Source organism: Nycticebus coucang, chromosome 6, assembly GCF_027406575.1.
Source record: "Nycticebus coucang isolate mNycCou1 chromosome 6, mNycCou1.pri, whole genome shotgun sequence".
Taxonomy (NCBI): domain Eukaryota; kingdom Metazoa; phylum Chordata; class Mammalia; order Primates; family Lorisidae; genus Nycticebus; species Nycticebus coucang.
Genome location: NC_069785.1, coordinates 111900454 through 111923727, shown reverse-complemented (window position 1 = coordinate 111923727; position 23274 = coordinate 111900454). Strand labels below are relative to the sequence as shown.

The 23274-nt window shown below is 46.3% G+C and overlaps 1 pseudogene; it reads left to right on the top strand.

The window, feature by feature from the left end:
- The first annotated feature begins 235 nt into the window (after positions 1 to 235).
- Positions 236 to 384, top strand: LOC128589270 (uncharacterized; annotated as a pseudogene).
- Positions 385 to 23274: the final 22890 nt, after the last annotated feature.

The following is a 23274-nucleotide window of genomic DNA, read 5'->3' as shown; positions in this document are numbered from 1 at the left end:
TTGGGCTTCAGCGATTCTCTTGCCTCAGCCTCCCGAGTAGCTGGTAAATTGGTTCTTAAAACGTAGTATTCCTCAGAATCCCATGATGCTCTTGTTAAACTGATTGCTAGGCACAACTTCAGAGCTTCTGGTTCAGTAGGTTTAGGGTAGTGTCTGAGAATGTCCACTTACAAGTTCTGAGTTGCTGCTGTTGATGTTTCTGATTCAGGAATAACACTTTGAGAACGACTGCTTTATCGCTTCTCGGCCTTTTGGCTAAGATCAAGTGTAGAACCACTGCTTTAACAAATATTTCAATAATTGATAGACCAAATATACAAGAAAAAAATCAGTAGGGGATGAATTTTGGTCTAATTCACATATTAAAACATTGAGAAAACACTTTCTTTAAACACACATGAAACATTTATCAAAACTGATTGTGTATTGGCTCAGCGCCCGTAGTACAATGGTTATGGCGCCAGCCACATACATTGAGGCTGGCGGGTTTGAGCCCCGCCCAGGCCTGCCAAATAAAATAACTGCAACAAAAAATAGCAGGGCATTGTGGTGAGCGCCTATAGTCCCAGCTACTCGGAAGGCTGAGGCAAGAGAATCACTTAAGTCCCAGAGTTTGAGGTTGCTGTGAGCTGTGACGCCATGGCAGTCTCCCAAGGGCAGCATAGTGAGACTCTGTCTCAAAAAAAAAAATTGATCGTATAGCCGGGCGTTGTGGCGGGCGCCTGTAGTCCCAGCTATTTGGGAGGCTGAGGCAAGAGAATTGCATAAGCCCAAGAGTTAGAGGTTGCTGTGAGCCGTGTGACGCCACGGCACTCTACCCGAGGGCGGTACAGTGAGACTCTGTCTCTACAAAAAAGAAAATTGATCGTGTATTAGGTCTTAAAACTTGTCTCAACAATTTGGAAGTATTCATATCATGGACTACACTATCATGCAGTTGAGTTAGAAATTAGTTTTATAAATATAACTAAAAACTATGCTTGGTAAGATACATCCTTAACCAACTCACAGGTCAAAGAAGAAATCATAGTGGAAACTGGAAAATACTGAGAACTGCGTGATAGTGAAACTATTATCAAAATTGGTGGCCAGGCACAGTGGCTCATGCCTGTAATCCTAGCACTCTGGGAGGCCGAGGTGGGTGGATTGCTTGAGCTCACAAGTTGGAGAACAGCCTGAGCAAAAAGTGAGACCCTGTCTCTACTAAAAATAGAAAAACTGAGGCAGGAGCATAGTTTGAGCCCAACTTGGAGGTTACTGTGAGTTATGATGCCACAGCACGGATCTATCCAGGATGATAGCTTGAGACTCTGTCTCAAAAAAAAAAAAAAAAAAATTGGTGAGATGCTGCTCAAAATTAATGGTCTTAACACATCTCTTAAAGAATTAGGGGAAGAAGCAAGCTACATGGCGCCTATGGTTCACTTGGCAGGGCGCTGGCCACATAAACCTAGGGTGGTGAGTTTGAACCTAGCCTGGACCTGCTAAACAACAATGACAACTACAACCAAAAAACAGCTAGGCATTGTGGTGAGTGCCTGTAGTCCCAGCTACTTGGGAAGCTGAGGCAAGAGAATTGCTTGAGCCTAAGAGTTTGAGGTTGCTGTGAGCTGTAATGCCACAGCACTCTATCCAGAGCAACAGCTTGAGACTCTGTCTCAAAAAATAAAAAAATAAAGGTCGCGCCTGTGGCTCAAACAGCTAAGGCACTAGCCACATACACCTGAGCTGGTGGGTTTGAACCCAGCCCAGCCTGTCAACACATACACCTGAGCTGGTGGGTTCGAACCCAGCCCAGCCTGCCAAACAACAATGATGGCCGCAACCAACAAATAGCTGGGTGTTGTGGTGGGGGACTGCTAGCACTGTGGGAGGCAGAGGCAGGAGAATCGCCTGAGCCCAGGAGTTGGAGGTTGCTGTGAGCTGTGATGCTACGGCACTCTACCCAGGGCGACAGCTTGAGGCTCTGTCTCAAAAAAAAAAAAAAAAGAAAAGAAAAAGCAAGATAAACACAAATAATGCAGAAGGAAGAAGCATAGATTGGGACAGAAATTAATGAAATAGAAAATAAATACAAAATAGAGAGAAATAAAAAGGATTTCTCAGAAGAGAGAATCCCTGAGCTGAGTGTTGAAGGATAACAAAGCTTTAGTTAGTCTAAGAACTCGACGAGGGCCATTGGAGACAAAGGGAAAGCAATGTACAAAGTGGCATGATAAATTTCATGAACTACAAGTAACTTGGTCTGTCAAGGGTGATGGTTGTTGTGAGCAGGTACAGGAGAGTGAAGAAAGAAAAATGCAACGAGAAAGACACTGAAATCAATACACTAAAACTTGTGGAAGATGTGTATGAAAAGATAAAATCTTGTGGGGGCCACTTTATGGTTTAGCTTTTTTTTTTTTCTTTTGAGATAAAGTCTCAGTCTGGTCTGACTTGGAGTACCACAGCCTCAGCAACCTCAAACTCCTGGTCTCCAGCAGTCCCACTGCCTCCGCCTCCCGAGTAACTGGGACTATAGTCACCCAGATAATTGTTCTCTTTCTAGTAGAGATGGGGTTTTGCTTTTGCTCAGGATGGTCTTGCCCTCCCTCCCTTCTCCTTTTTGTCTCTGTATCGCCTGACCCCCGACCTCAAGTGAGCCTCCTGCCTTGGCCTCCGGGACAGCCGCCATGCTTTGCTCCTGTTTAGCTTCTTTTGCTGAACTTTAACATGATTATCAAGGCACTTATGGGGCTGCTCTCCATAGACAGGCAGGGAAACACTAAATAAGTAATCAAATAAACGAAGAAGATAATTTGGGGGCAGGGAAACACTAAGTAATCAAATAAACGAACAAGATAATTTCAGATAATTTCTGTATGAGTTTGCTGGGCTTGCCATAACAAGGTACAACAGATTGGGGGCTTAAACAAATTTGTTTAAGACTAGAAATCTGAAATCAAGCTGTTGGCAGGGTTCGTTTCTTTGGACGCCTCCCTCCTTGGCTTGTGGATGGCCGTTTTTCCTCTGTGTCTTCCCTCTGTAACTGTCTGCGTCCTCATTTCCCCTTGTCATAAGGACGCTAGCCACATTGCCTTAGGACCCTCCTTAAGAGCCTCATTTTAACTTTTTATTTGTTTTATTTTATTTTTTTATTTTATTAAATCATAGCTGTGTACATTAATGTGATCGTGGGGCACCATACACTAGTTTCATAGACTGTGTGCCTCATTTTAACTTAATCACCCCTTCAAATACCTTGTCACATTCTGAGGTACTACTACAGGTAAGGACTTCAACAAACAAATTTTGGTGGGACACAATTCAGCCTTTAATACTCTGCCATCTGTCCAATACCCTCCAAAGTCATGTCTTTTCAGCTGCAAAATACATCCATGCCTCCTAACAGCCCCTGAAGTCTAAACTCATTACAGCATCATAAGTACAACATCTCACCTAAATTTCATCCAAATCAGGTGTGGGTGAGATTCATATGAGAGATATGATTCATGCTGAGGCAACGAAGTCCTCTCCAGCTGTGTCTATAAAACCAAACAAGTTATCCGCTTTGCAAATACAGTGGTGGGACTGGCATAGTATAGACTTTGCTGTTCCAAAAGGTAGAAATCAGAAAGGAGAGGAATACAGGTCTCAAGCAAGTCTGAAACCTAGCAGGGCAAATTCCATTAGATTTTAAAGATCAAAAATATTCCCCTTAGGCCAGGAATGTGGCTCATGTCTTTAATCCTAGCACTTTGTGAGACTGAGGCAGGACAGTCTTGGCAGGGGATCACTTAAGGCTAAAAGATCAACAATAGCCTGGGCAACATAGCAAGACCCTGTCTCAAGTGTGATCATCTGCACCAGTAGTCCCAGTTACTCCAGAGGCAAAGGCTGGAGGATGGGGAAAAAAAAAAAAAAAGGAGGCTGGGTGCCCTGTCTCACGCCTGTAATCCTAGCACTCTGAGAGGCCAAGTGGGTGAATTGCTTGAGCTCAGGCATTCAAGACCAGCCTGAGCAAAAGCAAGACTCCATCTCTATTGAAGATACAGCCAGATGTTGTGGTGAGCACCTGAAGTCCCAGCTAGTTGGGAGGCTGAGGCCAAATGATCACTTACCTACACGAGTCTGAGGTTGCTGTGAGCTATGACAACATGGCACTTTACCCAGGACAACAGAGTGAGACTCTCTCAAAAAAAAAAAAGAAAAAGAAAGAAAGAAAGAAAACAGGAAGAAAAGAATAATACTCCTTGGTTTAATGCTCCATCTTCTGGGCCCTCAGGCCGGTTGACTTCAACATATACATTTTGGGAGAGGCATACATAATTCAGCCCATAATAATTCCTGTGTTGTGGCCAGGCACAGTGCTGACACCTGTAATCCCAGCATTCTGGGAGGCTGAGGTGAGTGAATTGCTTTAGCTCACAGGTTTGAGACCACCCTGAGCCAGAGTGAGACCCCCATCTCTAAAAAAAAAAAAAAAAAAAAACAAAAAAAAACAGCCAGGCACTGTAGCTACTCAGGAGGCTGAGGCAAAAGAATCGCTTGAGCCCAAGAGTTTGAGGTTGCTGTGAGCTATGTGATGCCATGGCACTCTACCAAGGGTGACACAGTGAGATTCTGTCTCAAAAAAAAAAAAAAAATTCCTATGTTGTAAATGCAACCAATCAATTTGACTTGGAGACAATAGATTAATTTAGGTCAGGGATGTTTCCTCTGAAGAGATGACACTGGACCTGAGACTATGCTTAGATCTGGAGGCAGATTATTCCAAACAGAGGACATGAGGCACATCCCTCCCCCTCAACTCCTTCCGCAAAAGGAGAAGTAAATGGTGGAGGCAGAGCCTTGCAACACTCCCTTATGAATAAACAGCTGTTACTAATACCATACCTTCATCAGAGCCCCACAGAAAGGTTAAAGGTTAAAGGCTCAGGCATCTACAAGGACTGCCCCACAGATCATTCACAAGGACATTCCTTGCTGGCCTGCCATAGCAAGGTCATGCGAGTTGTAACTTTGGGCTAAGTCTAGTTATGAAAACTAAAGTCTGTTGGATTCCGCACTAATAATGTTCATTGTGAGTTTATCTTCCCCTTCCTGTTCGAACAAGGCAAGGTTAAACATTCTTCCACCCAAAGATATCCTTACAATTGATGCTTCCTTTATTTCCTTTTAACATTTGCCTTACATAAAATACAGATTTCCAGGGTATCACAAAAATGTAAATTTGTCTCACTGTCTACCTTTTTTCTTTCTGTATTCCCTACCTCCTTTAAATACTGAGCTCTCAAATTCCACTTTGGACAGATTTGTTGTGGTTTGTGTTTTTCCTGGGCACGTCCTCAAACTTTGACTTAATAAACCACCATTGATCGAGATCTTTGCCTCAGTCATTTATTTAGGGCTATAATTCCTTAGCTTGAGAAGTGAAGACTGAAATGCTGTATACTGGGACCGGAGGAAGAGGGGAAAGAGCAAGAAAGGGGGAAACAGGAAGTTTTGTTTGGGGCGTGTTTGAGATGCCATAAAGATTTCCTAGTGAAAATGTCAAGTAAGCAGTTATATATATGTGAATCTGGAGCTCAGAAGAGTAAAATTTGGGAATCATAAGCCTGTGGTTGTTATTTAAAACCATTGGTTAGATAAGGAGCAGTTATGGTTAATTTTGTAACAAAATTTTGTCCCTCTTTTTTTGTAAATTTCTCCCGTTCATTTTTTTTTTTTTTTTTCTTTGAGACAGAGTCTTACTCTGTTGCCCTGGGCATCCCTCTATTTTTTGATTTTCTTTTTGTTTTTTATTTTTTATCTGCAACCTATGTTTGTTTCCTTTTCATTATTCTTTCAGTACTTATTTTAGAACTTAGATGACCTCAGGAAAAAGGATTGGGCAATGGCATCTGGAAAAGACAAGAGGGAAAGAGAATCATGCAAGACTGTGAGCAGAAAGGAAGGCGTGAGTAGGAGTTTGCTGGGACTAAAGAATCATCAGAAAAGCTCATTTCTTAGAGTCCTTTCTCCTCAGTTAGGTAGTAAGTTAATTTAGGACTGTGAACAAGTCTTTTCTTTTCTTCCCTATTGAACTGTAAACTATATGAGGGCAAGAACCAACTTCTTTCCTTTCTTCCTTCCTCCCTCTCTTGTTTCACTTTATCACCCTCGGTAGAGTGCCGTGTGTCACAGCTCACAGCAACCTCCAACTCCTGGGCTTAGGTGATTCTCTTGCATCAGCCTACCAAGTAGCTGTGACTACAGGCGCCCGCCAGAACGCCTGGCTATTTTTTTTTTTTTTTGTGCTTTTTGGCCGGGGCTGGGTTTGAACCTGCCACCTCCGGCATATGGGACCGGTGCCCTATTCCTTGAGCCACAGGCACCACCCAACGCCTGGCTATTTTTTTGTTGCAGTTTGACCGGGCCGGGTTCTAACCTGCCACATTCAGTATATGGAGCCGGAGCCCTACCCACAGAGCCACAGGCACCGCCCATCTTTTTTATTTTTTAAAGATACAGAATCTCGGTGGCGTCTGTGGCTCAAGGAGTAGGGCGCCGGTCCCATATGCCAGAGGTGGCAGGTTCAAACCTAGCCCCGGCCAAAAAGAAAAAAAGAGACAGACTCTCACTGTTTCCCAGTCTGGAGTGTAATGGTATGATCACAACTCACTGTATCCTTAAATTCCTGGGCTTGCCAGGCGTGGTGGTTTTTGCCTGTAATTCTAGCACTCTGGGGAGCCAAGGCAGAGGGACCCCTTGAACTCAGGAGTTGAAAAATAGCCTGAAGAAGAGCAAGACCCTGTTTCTATTAAAAATAGAACAATTAGGGCGGTGCCTGTGGCTCAGTGAGTGGGGCGCCGGCCCCATATGCCGAGGGTGGCGGGTTCAAACACAGCCCCGGCCAAACTGCAACAAAAAAATAGCCGGGCCTTGTGGCGGGCGCCTGTAGTCCCAGCTACTCGGGAGGCTGAGGCAAGAGAATCGCGTAGAGTTAGAGGTTGCTGTGAGCCATGTGACGCCACGGCACTCTACCCGAGGGTGGTACAGTGAGACTCTGTCTCTACAAAAAAAAAAAAAAAAAAAATAGCCGGGCGTTGTGGCGGGCGCCTGTAGTCCCAGCTACTCGGGAGGCTGAGGCAAGAGAATCGCGTACGCCCAGGAGTTAGAGGTTGCTGTGAGCCGTGTGACACCACAGCAGTCTCACGGTAGAGTGAGACTCTGTCTCTACAAAAAAAAAAAAAAAAAAAAAGAACAATTAGGGCGGCGCCTGTAGCTCAGTGAATAGGGCACTGGCCCCATATACAGAGGGTAGCGGGTTCAAACCCGGCCCCAGCCAAACTGCAACAACAACAAAAATAGCTGGGCATTGTGGTGGGCACCTGTAGTCACAGCTATTCGGGGGGCTGAGGCAAGAGAATCACCTAAGCCCAGGAGTTGGAGGTTGCTCTGGGCTGTGACACCACGGCACTCTACCGAGGCCGATAAAGTGAAACTGTCTCTACCAAAAAAAAAAAAAAAAGAAAGAAAGAAAAGTTAGCCAGGCATATAGCAGGTGCCTGTGATCCAAGCTACTTGGGAGGCTGAGGCAGGAGAATTGCTTGAGGCTTAGAGTTGAGGCTGCTGTGAGCTATGATGTCACAGCACTCTAGCCTGAACAACAAACTGAGAGCCCATGTGGTGAAAATAAGATGGAGTCACTCAGGCTAGGGCCAACATGACATGCTGGTCTGGTCGGTTTAGATGCTGCGTGGCCTCCACCTCATGTCTTCCATACTTGTAGTTTTGTAAATTTAGCTTTAACTTAAAAGTGTATATCTATATCTTGAGTAGTTTAGAGAGTATAATTGGTTTAGGAGATTAACTTTTTTTTTTTTTTTTTTGTGGTTTTTGGCCGGGGCTGGGTTTGAACCCGCCACCTCCGGCATATGGGACCTGCGCCCTACTCCTTGAGCCACAGGCACCGCCCAGAGATTAACTTTTGAATTAGAAATGTTGTCTGGGTCATAGGTTATGCCGATTATTGTTTATTATGGATCATGGGTTATGTTGATTTTTTTTTTTTTTTGAGACAGAGTCTCACTTGTTGCCCTCAGTAGAGTACATGGCATCACAGCTCACAGCAACCTCAAACTCTTGGGTTTGATTCTTTTGCCTCAGCATCCCCCAAGTAGCTGGGACTACAGGTGCCCGCCATAACGCCCAGCTATTTTTTGGTTGCAGTTTTCATTGTTGTTTAGCTGGCCCAGGCTGGGTTCAAACCACCAGCCTTGGTGTATGTGCCCAGCGCTCTACCCACTGAACTACTGGTGCTGCCCAGGGGTTATACTGATTGTTGTTTAAAATAAGGGTTAACAAGGTTTTAAACTTGATTTTTTTAGGTATAAAACTGTGGTTTGGAAATGGATGTACAGAACAACCTTGGAGAGGCTACTCTCACTGTTTTCCAGAACTGCTAGCCTTCTGACAAAGTTTGTTGGACCTATCCCCATCTCTGCACAGTGGCTGACAGCGACAGGCAGCCAGACCCTCTTCTTCCAGTAACAGAAACACAGGTGTGCACCACCATGCTTGGTTAATTAAAAAAATATTTTTTTAGGCTCAGTGGCTCGGGTGCCAGCCACATACACCAGAGCTGGTGGGTTCGAATCCAGTCCAGGCCTGCCAAACAACAATGACAACTACAACCAAAAAATAGCCGGGTGTTGTGGCAGATGCCTGTAGTCCCAGGTACTTGGGAGGTTGAGGCAAGAGAATCACGTAAGCCCAAGAGTTTGAAGTTGCTGTGAGCTGTGATGTCACAGCACTCTATGCAGGGCAACAGCTTGAAACTCTGTCTCAAATATATATATATTTAGAGATGGCATCTCACTGTGTTGTTTAGGCTGGTCTCAAACTCTTGGCCTCAAGTGATCCTCCAGCCTTGGCCTCTCAAAGTTCTGGGAATATAGGCATGAGCCACTGTGCCCAGCTGAAGTCTTTATTGTTGTTGTTATTTTGTAGAGACAAGAGTTTCCCTTTATTGCCCTCAGTACAGTGCCGTGGCGTCACACAGTTCACAGCAACCTCCAACTCCTGGGCTTAGGCGATTCCCTTGCCTCAGCCTCCCAACTAGTTGGGACTCCAGGCGCCCGCCACAATGCCCGGCTATTTTTTTTGTTGTTGTTGCAGTTTGGCTGGGGCTGGGTTTGAACCCGCCACCCGCTGTATATGGGGCCAGCGCCCTACTCACTGAGCCACAGGCGCCGCCCCTAGCTCTTTGTTTTTTTTTTTTTTTTGGTTTTTGGCCGGGGCTGGGTTTGAACCCGCCACCTCCAGCATATGGAACTGGCGCCCTACTCCTTGAGCCACAGGCGCCACCCAAGCTCTTTGTTTTTTTTTGTGACAGAGTCTCACTTTGTTCTTCAGGCTATAGTGCAGTAGTGTCAGCCTAGCTCACAGCAACCTTAAACTCTTGGGCTCAAGCAATCATCTTGTCTCAGCCTCTCTAGTAGCTGGGATTACTGTGCCTGCCACAATGCCTGGCTATTTTCTTTTAATTTTTAGTAAAGAGGGGGTCTCAGTCTTGCTCAGGCTGGTCTCAAACTCCTGAGCTCAAGACATCCACCCGCCTGGGCCTCCTAGAGCATTAGGATTACAGGTGTGAGACACCACACCTGGCCCGACTGAAGTCTTATTTACTTTTACATTCTCTCTGCCACCTGGTATGGGGCCCTAACATTGCAGATGTTCTAAAGATGTTTGTGGAGGGAAGGAAGGATGGAAAAATGGGAGGAAGGGAGGCGCCTGTGGCTCAGTCGGTAAGGCGCCGGCCCCATATACCGAGGGTGACGGGTTCAAACCCGGCCCCGGCCAAACTGCAACAAAAAAATAGCTGGGCATTGTGGCGGGTGCCTGTAGTCCCAGCTACTCGGGAGGCTGAGGCAAGAGAATCGCTTAAGCCCAGGAGTTGGAGGTTGCTGTGAGCTGTGTGAGGCCATGGCACTCTACCGAGGGCCATAAAGTGAAACCCTGTCTCTACAAAAAAACAAAAAAAAAAAATGGGAGGAAGAGTAAAAACATTATTCACATCACAGTTCAGTCTAGAACAGTGGTCTTCACATCATTTGTATTCAACCAATATGTACTTGATTGATTTGCAATATATCCCATTATGTGATAATGGCAATAATGTGAATTCTCCAAACAAAGTTGCCGTCTAAGCAAACAGTACTATTGATTCACTCTGCTTAATGACCAATAATTCTAACATTCTCATTTGGTACCTTGTGTACTTTTGGCCATTCAAGTCAAAGACAGATTGGCACTAAGCAGTATTCTTTTTTTTTTTTTGAGACACAGCCTCAAGCTGTCGCCCTAGGTACAGTGCCATGGCATCACAGCTTACAGCAACCTCCAACTCCTGGGCTTAGGTGATTCTCTTGCCTTCACCTCCCAAGTAGCTGGAACTACAGGTGCCCGCCACAATGGCTTTTTTTTTGGTTGCAGCCATCATTGTTGTTTGGCGGGCCAGGGCTGGATTCGAACCTGCCAGCTCAGGTATATATGGCTGGCGCCTTAGCCACTTGAGCCACAGGCACCGAGCCTTTTTTTTTTTTTTTTGAGACAGAGTCTTACTCTGTCATCCTGGGTAGAGTGCCGTGGCATCACACCTCACCTCACAGCAGCCTCCAACTCTTAGGCTCAAGGAATCCTCTTGCTCAGCCTTCCAAGTAGCTGGGACTACACTGCAACGCCCAGGTTTTTTTTTTTTTTTTAGCAGAGATGGTGTCTTGCTTTTGCTCAGATTGGTCTCAAACTCCTGTACTCAAGCAATCCACCTGCCTTTGCCTCCCAGAATGGTAGGATTGTAGGTGTGAGCCACCGCACCTGGCCTAAGACCAGTATTCTGGAAGATCTGTGAAGGAGAAAATAAGGAAGCTTGACTGGAATAAGATAGCAATTTGCCTTTGTGAAACCTCCAAAGTAGTGAGTGGAAATAAATGTATTTAAAGGGTGCTAAAAACATAATTTTTTGCAATAAGGGCATAAGATGAACTTTCAATACAACATTTGGAAAGTTCCCATTGACTGTTCATAGAAATGACTTTATTTAACTACCTTAAACATTGGTTCTAGATTAAAGGAGTTTTATTTTTTTATTTTATTTTATTTTTTTTGTAGAGACAGAGTCTCACTCTATGGCCCTCGGTAGAGTGCCGTGGCCTCACACAGCTCACAGCAACCTCCAACTCCTGAGCTTAAGCGATTCCCTTGCCTCAGCCTCCCAAGTAGCTGGGACTACAGGCGCCCGCCACAATGCCTGGCTATTTTTTGGTTGCAGTTTGGCCGGGGCTGGGTTTGAACCCGCCACCCTCGTTATATGGGGCCGGCGCCCCAGGGACTGAGCCACAGGCACTGCCCAAGATTAAAGGAGTTTTAAATAGTGATATCTGTTTTGCAAGAATTGAAAGACAAACACGGGCTGTGCCTGTGGCTCAAGGAGTAGGGTGCTGGTCCCATATGCCGGAGGTGGTGGGTTCAAACCCAGCCCCGGCCAAAAACCACAAAAAAAAAAAAAAGAAAGAAAGACAAACACCACATGGACTCACTATTAAATTGGAGCTAATCAATCAACATTTATGTACACATTTGGCAGCAAAACTCAACAGAATGCAAGTTGATGGGTAGTGAGGGGACTCGTAAATTCACACCTAACAGGTATAACGCACACTATCTGGGGAAACGGCACCGTTTTATTTTATTTTATTATTATAATATATTTTATGTTTTTATTTTTTCAAGACAGAGTCTCACTATATCACTCTGGGTAGAGTGCTGTAGTGTCACAGCTCACAGCAACCTCAAATTCTTGGGCTTAAGCAATTCTCTTGCCTCAGCCCCCCAAGTAGCTAGGACTACAGGCACCCGCCACAACGCCAAGCTATTTTTTGTTGTTGTTGTTGTCATTGTTGTTTGGCAGGCCCAGGCTGGGTTCACACCCGCCAGCCCCCCGTATGTGGCTGGTGCCCTAACCACTGAGCTACAGGTGCCGAGCCTTGCCTCAGTTTTTCATTTTTAATTTATTTTTATTTCTTTTTGAGACAGAGTTTCACTTTGTCTCCCTCGGTAGAGTGCTGTGGTATCAGAGCTCACAGCAAAGTTTTCATTTTTATTTTATTTTAATTCCTCTAACTCATTTATTTTATTTTATTTATTTATTTTTTTTTTTGTAGAGACAGAGTCTCACTGTACCGCCCTCGGGTAGAGTGCCGTGGCGTCACACGGCTCACAGCAACCTCTAACTCTTGGGCTTACGCGATTCTCTTGCCTCAGCCTCCCGAACAGCTGGGACTACAGGCGCCCGCCACAAGGCCCGGCTATTTTTTTGTTGCAGTTTGGCCGGGGCTGGGTTTGAACCCGCCACCCTCGGCATATGGGGACGGCGCCCTACTCACTGAGCCACAGGCGCCACCACTTTATTGCCCTCAGTAGAGTGCCGTGGCGTCACACAGCTCACCGCAACCTCTAACTCCTGGGCTTAGGCGATTCTCCTGCCTCAGCCTCCCGAGTAGCTGGGACTACAGGCGCCCGCCACAACGCCCGGCTATTTTTTTGTTGCAGTTTGGCAGGGGCTGGGTTTGAACCCGCCACCCTCGGTATATGGGGCCGGCGCCCTGCTCACTGAGCCACAGGCGCCACCCCCTCTAACTCATTTATTTACATATTATATGTCTAATATATAATATGTAGATAAATGTATCCTACGGTGAAAAAGACCAACTTACTGAACTTTACATTATAGGACAAATTCTTGAAAGGTTTCATCTCACATTGGATTCTTTTAATAAAAAAAAATATTAAAAATCAAAGAAAAATGTCTGGGCAGGGCTGGAAAGACAAACAGGAATACTTCAGAATCCAAGGCAAGGGTCAGACTGTTTGCCTATCTTCAGAGGACTATAGGAGTGCAAAAAGGGAGGGCCAGATCATGCACAAAAGTACTTGCAAATTACATGCCCGCCCCCACCTCCCTCAATAAAAAGAGAAGAAAAAGATCCATCACTTGACACCGAACAGCAGCATTACCGATACACCCGTGCTGGGCTGCCCATCATGCCTTATTCCAAAGAGGAGGCCTGTGAGGAGAAGCGAAAAGAGCCAGGGTGAGAGGGAAGATCTGCACTCCAGGCTCATGTCCTTTTCTCTTACAGAAAGTCGTCAGTCATCGGATGCCTGACATTGAGCTCTGAGCAGAAACCGAGTAGGTGGTGCCCACAGGGGTGCCACTGTTGGCTGAGTAGCCTTGTCTCAACAGTATGAGGCCTGCACCGGTTTGTGCTCTGCAATGTTTTTACAGCGTCTTCTATTTTAAACCACTCCCTCTTCCTTCCCAAGTTAACTGAGTCCTCCCAGTCTCCAGCACTTCCGTGACAATTAGCACACAGACATAGGTCCTGTGCTTCCTCTTCTGGTCTCAAAAATGCCCGGGTGGCTCCTGTGGCTCAGTGAGTAGGGCGCCGGCCCCATATACCGAGGGTGGCGGGTTCAAACCCAGCCCTGGCCTAACTGCAACAACAACAACAAAAAAATAGCCGGGCGTTGCGCGGGCGCCTGTAGTCCCAGCTGCTTGGGAGGCTGAGGCAGGAGAATCGCGGAAGCCCAAGAGCTGGAGGTTGCTGTGAGTCCTGTGACGTCATGGCACTCTACTGAGGGCGGTAAAGGGAGACTCTGACTCTACAAAAAAAAAAAAAAAATCCCAACGAATCTTCCCAACGTGCCTCTTCACGGACTGCGGCCACGCCCGGCTGCTCCTCAGGCTCCGGGCCTCCTCCAGGGACAGCCCGTCGGTCTGGATGCCGCCCCTGCTCACGAGTAGCGCCTCCTCCTGGCTCTCCCTCGCAGATGCGGGTCTGGTTGGACTTGAGCGTCATCATCCTCCGAGCCCGGGTGGGGGTGCGGTGTGGGTCGCGAGAGTCGAGGGCTGGGGAGCCTGCCCCGGACGGCCGCGCGCGCCCGGCTCAGCCAAAGGAAGAAGGGAGGATCGCTGTTCCGCTCTCGGCTGTGCCGCCGGCCCCCGAGCCCGGTCCCGCGCCGTCGCTGCCACCAACCCAGACCCAAAGTCACAGGGTCTTACTCTTGCATAGGCTGGTCTTGAACTCATGAACTCAAGCAATCCACCTGCCTTGGCCTCCTAGAGTGTTAGGATTACAGGTGTGAATCACCCCAACCAGCCTTTTTGATGCTTTTCAATAGAAAATTTCTATACTGGGCGTTGTGGAGGGCGCCTATAGTCCCAGCTACTTGGGAGGCTGAGGCAAGAGAATCGCTTAAGCCCAAGAGTTGGAGGTTGCTGTGAGCTGTGACTCTACAGCTCTCTACTGAGGGCGACATAGTGAAACCATCTCAAAAAAAAAAAAAAAAATAGCCGGGCGTTGTGGCGGGCGCCTGTAGTCCCAGCTACTCGGGAGGCTGAGGCAGGAGAATCGCCTAAGCCCAGGAGTTGAAGGTTGCTGTGAGCTGTGTGACTCCACGGCACTCTACCGAGGGCAATAAAATGAAACTCTGTCTCTACAAAAAAAAAAAAGCTCCAGTTCCTTACTAATGGCATTTTTTAATGTTCAAATTATGTCCCACAAAATAATATAATATGAAATCATAAACACCTAGAACTATAGTTTTTTGTTTCTGTTTTTCAGACAGGGAGTCTCACTCTGTTATCCAGACTCCAGTGCTATGGCATCAGCCAAGCTCAAACTGCTGTGTTCCTCCTGCCTCAGCCCTTAGTAGCTGGGACTACAGACACCCACCACAATAACACCAGGGTTAATTTTATATTTTTAGTAGAGATAGGGGTATCCCTTTTGCTCAGGCTGGTCTGGAACTGCTGAGCTCAAATGCAGGATTATAGGCGTGAGCCACCTTGCCTGGCCTTTAGAACTATAATCTTATGCTTTCTGACTGATGGGATTGTTTTTTTTGTAGAGGCACAGTCTCACTTTATTGCCCTTGGTAGAGTGCCATGGTGTCACACAGCTCACAGCAACCTCTAACTCCTGGGCTTAGGCCATTCTGTTGCCTCAGCCTCCAGAGCAGCTGGGACTACAGGCACCTGCTCAACGCCTAGCTATTTTTTTTTTTTTTCTTTTTTTTTGTAGAGACAGAGTCTCACTTTATGGCCCTCAGTAGAGTGCCATGGCCTCACACAGCTCACAGCAACCTCCAACTCCTGGGCTTAAGCGATTCTCTTGCCTCAGCCTCCCGAGTAGCTGGGACTACAGGCGCCCGCCACAACGCCCGGCTATTTTTTGGTTGCAGTTCGGCCGGGGCCGGGTTTGAACCCGCCACCCTCGGTACATGGGGCCGGCGCCCTACCGACTGAGCCACAGGCGCCGCCCACGCCTAGCTATTTTTTTGTTGCAGTTTGGTCGGGGCGGAGTTTGAACCCACCACCCTTGGTATATGGTGCCAGCGCCCTACTCACTGAGCCACAGGCACTGCCCTGATGGCACTCTTAATATGGACACGTCTATAATATCTTTTATTATTCAATATGTTGTGTTTGGTGAGGTCTAAAAAGTAGGTCGACTTACAATTATTTTTACAAGCAGCAAGGAACACATTTTGGGAGGGGCTCATACATGCTGGTCACTTAAATTAGAGAAACTGGTGACTCTGACATCAGCACATAGGTTACTATTCTGAAGATCTTGGGCAATTTACTTAATCTTCCTGAGCTTTAGTTTACTAACCTAAAACATAGCACTAATAATGCCTGAGAGAAATTTGAAAAGCATTTGTGACAAACCAGGATGGCTGCAACAGTATCTCCTAACTCACATGCTCATTTCCATGTGACTGGGTGGGCTTGTGACTATGGTGGCAATAAGACAATGTGACCTCTGAGGTCAGGTCATAAAAGGAAGTGCTGCAGGCACATATACCAACTAGGCCCAGCTAGTTTAGAGGCTGACTCAGGAAGAAGACTTGAGTCCAGCAGTTTGAATCCAGCCTGGGTAACATAGTGAGACCTCCTTTCTTTTTGGGGGGGACACAGTCTCACTATGTCCCCCTGAGTAGAGTGCTGTAGCATCACAGTTCACAGCAACCTCAAACTCTTGGGCTTAATTGATTCTCTTGCCTCAGCCTCCCGAAAAGCTGGGACTACAGATGCCCACCACAATGCCTGGCTATTTTTTTGTTGTAGTTGTCATTGTTGTTCAGCTGGCCCAGGCTGGGTTCAAACCTAACAGCCTGAGTGTATGAGGCCGGCACCCTACCCACTGAGCCAAGAGGCCGGCACCCTACCCACTGAGCCAAGAGGCCGGCACCCTACCCACTGAGCCAAGAGACCTTTCTTTCTTTTCTTTTTTCTCTTGACAGAGGTTCGATTTAATTGTATGTGTATATACAAAGATCTCTGTTTTAAAATTCAACATATTCAGGGTTAATTCAAGGAAGAAAGACCTCCTTTCTAAAAACATGAAATGTTGGTGGCAACTGTATCTCAGTGGAGATAGGGCACTGGACTCCCACTGGACAGAGAAAGGAGGGACAGGTAGAGCTCTGCTTGAGGAATGGACACATCCCCCAGAGTAGGGCAGGGCCTTGCTTTGCTCAGAAAGCTTCCTCAAAGGACGATAGCACAGGGAAGATCTGCGCTATGACAAGCCAGGAAGTAGGTCTGAGGGCCCTGAGTGCAAGTCAGTCTTTTTTTTTGGAGACAGAGTCTCAACTTTGTCACCCTCAGAAGAGTGCTGGGGCATCATGGCTCACAGAAACCTCAAACTCTTGGGTTTAAGCAATTCTCTAGCCTCAACCTCCCAGGTAGGTAGCTGGGACTACAGGTGACCACAACGCCTGGCTTTTTTTTTTTTTGGTTGTAGTTGTCATTGTTGTTTGGCAGGCCCGTGCTGGATTTGAACCCACTAGCTCCAGTGTACATGGCTGGCGCCTACTGCTGAGCTGTTGGCGCCGAGCCTAAGTACTAAATGTCTTTCTTTTTTTTGTGTGGCCGGGCTGGGTTTGAACCAGCCACTTCTGGTATATGGGGCCAGCGCCCTACTCCTTGAGCCACAGACGCCGCCTGAGTCTGACTTTCTTTACTAGCTGGATGGCTCTGGAAAATCTTCTCCAGTGGAGATAGGGCGCTGGCCACATACACCGAGGCTGTTGGTTCAAACCCGACCTAGGCCAGCTAAAAAGCAACAATGACAACTGCAACAACAACAACAACAAAAATAGCTGGGCATTGTGGTGGGTGCCTGTAGTCCCAGCTACTTGGGAGGCTAAGGCAAGAGAATTGCTTAAGCCCAAGAGTTTGAGGTTGCTGTGAGGTGTGACGCCACAGCATTCTACTCAGGGCAACAGCTTCAAAAATAAATAAATAAATAAAAATTAAAATTAAAAATCGTGAAATGCAGGGTGCAGTGCTTCATGTCTGTAATTCTAGCACTCTGGGAGGCCAAGGAGGTGGATGGCTCGAGCTCAGGTATTTAAGACCAGTCTGACCAAGAGTGAGACCCTCATCTTTACTAAAAATGAAAAAAACTGAGGTAAGAGGATCCCTTAGAGGTTAAGGTTGCTGAGAGCTATGATGCCATGGCACTACCAAGGGTGACAAAGTGAGACTCAGAATAAATAAATAAATAAAATAGGCTTGGCACCTGTAGCTCAAGCGGCTAAGGCGCCAGCCACATATACCAGAGCTGGCGGGTTTGAATCCAGCCCAGGCCTGCTAAACAACAATGACAACTCCAACCAAAAAATAGCCGGGCATTGTGGTGGGCACCTATAGTCCCAGCTACTTGGGAGGTGGAGGCAGGAGAATCACTTGAGCCCAGGAGTTGGAAGTTGCTGTGAACTGTGATGGTACAGCACCCTACCCAGGGCAACAGCTTGAGGCTCTGTCTCAAAAAAAAAAAAAAAAAAATTAGCCAGGTGTTGTGGCAGGCACCTGTAATCCCAGCTATTTGGGAGGCTGAGGCAAGAGAATCGCTTAAGCCCAGGAGTTGGAGGTTGTTGTGAGCTATGATGCCATAGCACTCTACACAGGGAGTACAGCTTGAGGCTGGGTCTCAAAAAAAATAAAAATAAAAAATAAATACATAAATAAAATAAAAACAAGTAATAAAGGTACTAACCTATATTTATAAACAAACAAACAAAATAAAGGGAGATGCTGAGAAAGACAAAACAACTGTAATCTTTAACATTTGGAAGCTGACTTGGCTCTTACAGCTAGTTAGGCCATATTATTCTCTTACTGAACATAATCTTACAGAATGCCATCCTCAGACAAGAGCACCCTAGCTCATGACTATCTCAGCACTTTGGGAGGCTCAAGTGAGAGGATTGCCTGAAGGCCACGAGTTTCAGGCCAGCCTTGGCAATATAGCGAGACCCTGCCTGTAGATTTAAAAATTGGCTGGGTGTTCAGTTGCAAGGTGAAGTCTCAGCTACTCAGGTGGCTGAACCAGGAGGACCACCTTAGCCAGAGAGTTGGAGTTTGCAGCGAGCACTGATCACTCCCCATGCTCTCCGATCTGAGTGACAGAGTGAGACCTTGTCTCCAAAGGAAAAAAAAAGCAAGATTACTCTGAAACCTTGATAAAATGAGATAAAGCAAGATTAGATTAGTGCATGATATATATATATATATATATTTAGATAAGCACAAAAACAAGGTCACCGTGTCTCCCACAAAATACCAACTTTCCACTTTTTTTTTTTTTTTGAGACAAAGCCTCAAGCTGTCGCCCTGGGTAGAGTGCCATGGCATCACAGCTCATAGCAACTTCCAGCTCCTAGGCTCAAGCAATTCTCCTGCCTCCACCTCCCAAGTAGCTGGGACTACAGATGCCCATTACAATGCCCGGCTATTTTTTGGTTGCAGCCGTAGTCGTTTGGCAAGCCTGGGCTGGATTCGAACCCGCCAGTTCAAGTGTATGTAATGTAGCTGGCGCCTTAGCCGCTTGAGCCACAGGCGCTGAACCAACTTTCCACTTTTGACCATATTGACAGACTGTACTTCTTTACCAATTACAGTTTAACTTTACCCTTGTCTGCCAATATACAGTGAATCCTTGCTTTTTTTTTTCCTGAGCTCCACCTGCCAGGTCTTGAAGTCTGGAATCCTTGCTTTTTCGGACTCTTCCTTGGATCACTGAACCAAAGCCCGAATCCTGTAATAGGTTCTTTCTAATTCCCTCTCACTGAGAATCCACAGTTCCCCCATGGTGAGTATTTTCTCTCCCAGCAAGGAACAATTACAATAGTTCAACCTGTTTAATTATATACATAACCACAGTGGTCTGCGGCTGGAGTACACTGACAATATGCTTTGGCTTTTTTCTCTCAGGGCGTCTTTCTTTTTTTTTCTTTTTTGAGACGGAGTCTTGCTCTCTTGTCTAGGCTACAGTGCCATGCCCTCAGCCCAGCTCACAGCAACCTCAGACTCGTGGGTTCAAGCAATCCCCCTGCCTCAGCCTCTTAAGTAGCTGGGACTACAGAAGCCTGTCACAATGCCTGGCTAATTTTTTTCTATTTGTAGTAGAAACACAGTCTATTTTTGCTCAGGCTGGTCTCCAACTTTGAGCTCAAGGGGTCCTCCCACCTCAGCCTTCCAGAGTGCTAGGGTTACAGGCCTGAGCAACTGCAACCAGCCTTCTTCTTCAGGGTGGAAACCAGCTGCTGTGTAAGCAGACCACTTTCCCTGAAGTCACCAGGTTATAGTAAAGCTCAAATTAATCCACAAAAAGACAAAGGGAGATCATAAGCTAAGTGGGAAGAGAGAGAAACAAAGACAGAAACAGAACAAAGGGAGAAAGGGATGCTGGTCAGGACCTCAACGCTGCAGGCCTAATCTCCTACTCCACCACTTCGCTTTCTAGCTTCCCAGAACTGCCGGGCCCACACCTTCCTGAACTCCTGCCCCACAGAAACTGTGAGAGATAATAAAATGATTTATGTTTGAAAATACTATATATTTGAGAGGATTTGATACATATAAAAGATAACATAAAGTGTCTGGCATGTAGTAGGTGCCCAATAAAGGGTAGCCGGGTTTTTTTTTTTTTTATCTTTTTTTTTTTTTTTTTTTTTTTTTTGTAGAGACAGAGTCTCACTTTATGGCCCTCGGTAGAGTGCCGTGGCCTCACACAGCTCACAGCAACCTCCAACTCCTGGGCTTAAGCGATTCTCTTGCCTCAGCCTCCCGAGTAGCTGGAACTACAGGCGCCCGCCACAACGCCCGGCTATTTTTTGGTTGCAGTTTGGCCGGGGCTGGGTTTGAACCCGCCACCCTCGGTATATGGGGCCGGCGCCTTACCGACTGAGCCACAGGCGCCGCCCCGGGTTTTTTTTTTTTTGAGACAGAGTCTCACTACATGGCCCTGGGTAGCGTGCCATGGTGTCACAGCTCACAGCAACTTCAAACTCTTGGGCTTAAGTGATTCTCTTGCCTCAGCCTCCAAAGTAGCTGGGACTACAGGTGCCCACCACAACGTGTTGTTCAGCAGGCCCGGGCCAGATTTGAACCCGCCAGCCCAGGTGTATGTGGCCAGTGCCCTAGCCACTGAGCTACAGGAGCCAAGCCAAGGTTTTTATATATTTTCAAAATCCCCAACACCTAAATTTTTCTTCTCAGTAAATTTCCTTTCACAAAAATGTGTGGATTGGTGCCCATAGAGCCATTCAATGTAGTTTAATCCTGATACCAAAATAAGGTAGTCTGATCAATACTCCTCAGTAAGTAAAATGAGCTCATTTTAGAGCAATGTTAGAGCAATACTACTATTGCTACCTTTTTTTTTTTAATAGATAGGATCTCACTCTGTTACCCTGGGTAGAGTGCTGAGGGGTCATCACAGCTCACAGTAACCTCACTTTCTGGGCTCAAGAGATTCTCTTGCCTCAGTCTCCCAAGTAGCTGGAACTACAGGTGCTTGCCAAGATGCCCAACTAGTTTTACTATTTTTAGTAGAGACAGGGTCTTGCTTTTGCTCAGGCTAGACGATTGCTATTTTTTTTTGTAGAGACAGAGTCTCACTTTATGGCCCTCGGTGGAGTGCCGTGGCCTCACACAGCTCACAGCAACCTCCAACTCCTGGGCTTAAGCGATTCTCTTGCCTCAGCCTCCCGAGTAGCTAGGACTACAGGCGCCCGCCACAACGCCCGGCTAGACGATTGCTATTTTTAAAAGAATTTTGTGTTTAGGAAATAGATGTAGTCCATAGCTTTAGAATCTGTATGCATGATTGACTATACAGTATACAGTTCACCTTTTTTCATTGACCACTTCCCTTTATTGACCTAATTTTCATAGACCAGACATGTAGCACATGTACATATCAGTACAGTAAGCCTAGTTCCTTAGGTTGACCTCCTCCATTTTAACAATTTTATTTACATATTGTATGTACCAGGTTTTTTCTTATACTCACATTTATGATAAAGTTTAATTTATAAATTAGACACAGTAAGAAATTAATAATTAATAATAACATAGGACAGTTATAATAACATGCTGCAATAAAAGTTACGCGAATATAGTCTCTCCAAAAATATCTTACTATTCTTCACTCAACCTATTTTCAGAGGGCAGTTGACCATGGATAAGAAACCACAAAAAGCAAAAGGCAGATTGGGGGATCTGGGGAGGTACTGTGTGTTGTCAGATAAAAAACAAATCTGTAATCCTAGCACTCTGGGATGCTGAGGCAGGTGGATTGCCTGAGGTCACAGGTTCAAGACAAGCCTCAGCCAGAGTGGGACCCCATCTCTAAAAATAGCCAGGTGTTGTGGTGGGCGCCTGTAGTAGCAGCTACTCCAGAGGCTGAGGCAAGAGGGTCAATTTAGCCGAAGAGTTTGTGGTTGTTGTGAGTTGTGACACCACCGCACTCTACCAAGGCTGACAAAGTCAGACTCTGTCTCAAAACAAACAAAAAACAATAAACAAGGGCGGTGCCTGTGGCTCAAAGGAGTAGGGTGCTGGCCCCATATACCAGAGGTGGTGGGTTCAAACCTGGTCCGGCCAAAAACTGCAAAAAAACCCCAAAAAACAAAAAAAAAACCCCAAAACCAAAAAGAATAAACAAATCTGATTTGATTAAGGAAAGACTTTATTTGAAAGGATTATTATAAGGGTGGAGAGGGGAGGAGTTATTGCAATAGGAGGGGACTCTTCTCTTAGCCTGGGTGAACTGGAATGTAAGGGTGGCTTGATTGGATAAGGTGATAGGGCATTTCACCCTGAGGCCAGCCTATTCTCAGGAGGGACTAGTAAGGAGCGGTTATATCCTGGCTCAGGGCAAGGGTGGGTTAAAATTCAGAGGCCTGAAAAAAAAAAAAAAAAAAAAAAAAGGGGTGGCGCCTGTGGCTCAGTCGGTAAGGCGCCGGCCCCATATACCAAGGGTGACGGGTTCAAACCCGGCCCCGGCCAAACTGCAACCGAAAAATAGCCGGGCGTTGTGGCGGGCGCCTGTAGTCCCAGCTACTCGGGAGGCTGAGGCAAGAGAATCGCTTAAGCCCAGGAGTTGGAGGTTGCTGTGAGCTGTGTGAGGCCACGGCACTCTACCGAGGGCCATAAAGTGAGACTGTGTCTCTACAAAAAAAAAAAAAATTCAGAGGCCTGGGGGAAGGAGAGAAGCTTAACCAAAAATTCTTTCTTTTTTTTTTTTTTTTTGAGACAGAGTCTCACTATGTCACCCTTGGTAGAGTGCAGTTACATCACAGCTCACAGCAACCTCCAACTCTTGGGCTTAAGCAATTCTCTTGACTCAGCCTCCCAAGTAGCTGGACTACAGGTGCCAGCCACAATGCCCAGCTATTTTTTGGTTGGAGTTGTCGCTGTCTTTTAGCTGGCCGGGACTGGGTTCCAACCAGCCAGCTTCAGTGTATGTGGGTGGCACCATAACCACTGTGCTATCGGCACCGAGCCAAACCAAAATTTCTTAGCAAGTATTTTGTGGACCAGCAGTTCAGCCGATCACTTATATGACAAAGAATGAGAAATTGGGGAATCTGTGTCCAGTCTTTTTTTTTTTTTTTTTAAAGGAGTATGTTATTTATTTATTTGTTTTTTTGCAGTTTTTGGCCGGGGCTAGGTTTGAACCCGCCACTTCCGGCATATGGGGCCGGCGCCTTACTCCTTTGAGCCACGGGCACCACCCCGTGTCCAGTATTGACTTAGGTAAACAACGGGGACATTCTTGGGGGCCTTTCTAAGTCATATGGAGAAGGTGTTTGTTTGCACTTTGCCATTTATAGGAACACAAAAGGATGAGAGATTTCCTAGGTGGCAGGGTGGGGCGCATCCATAGTCTC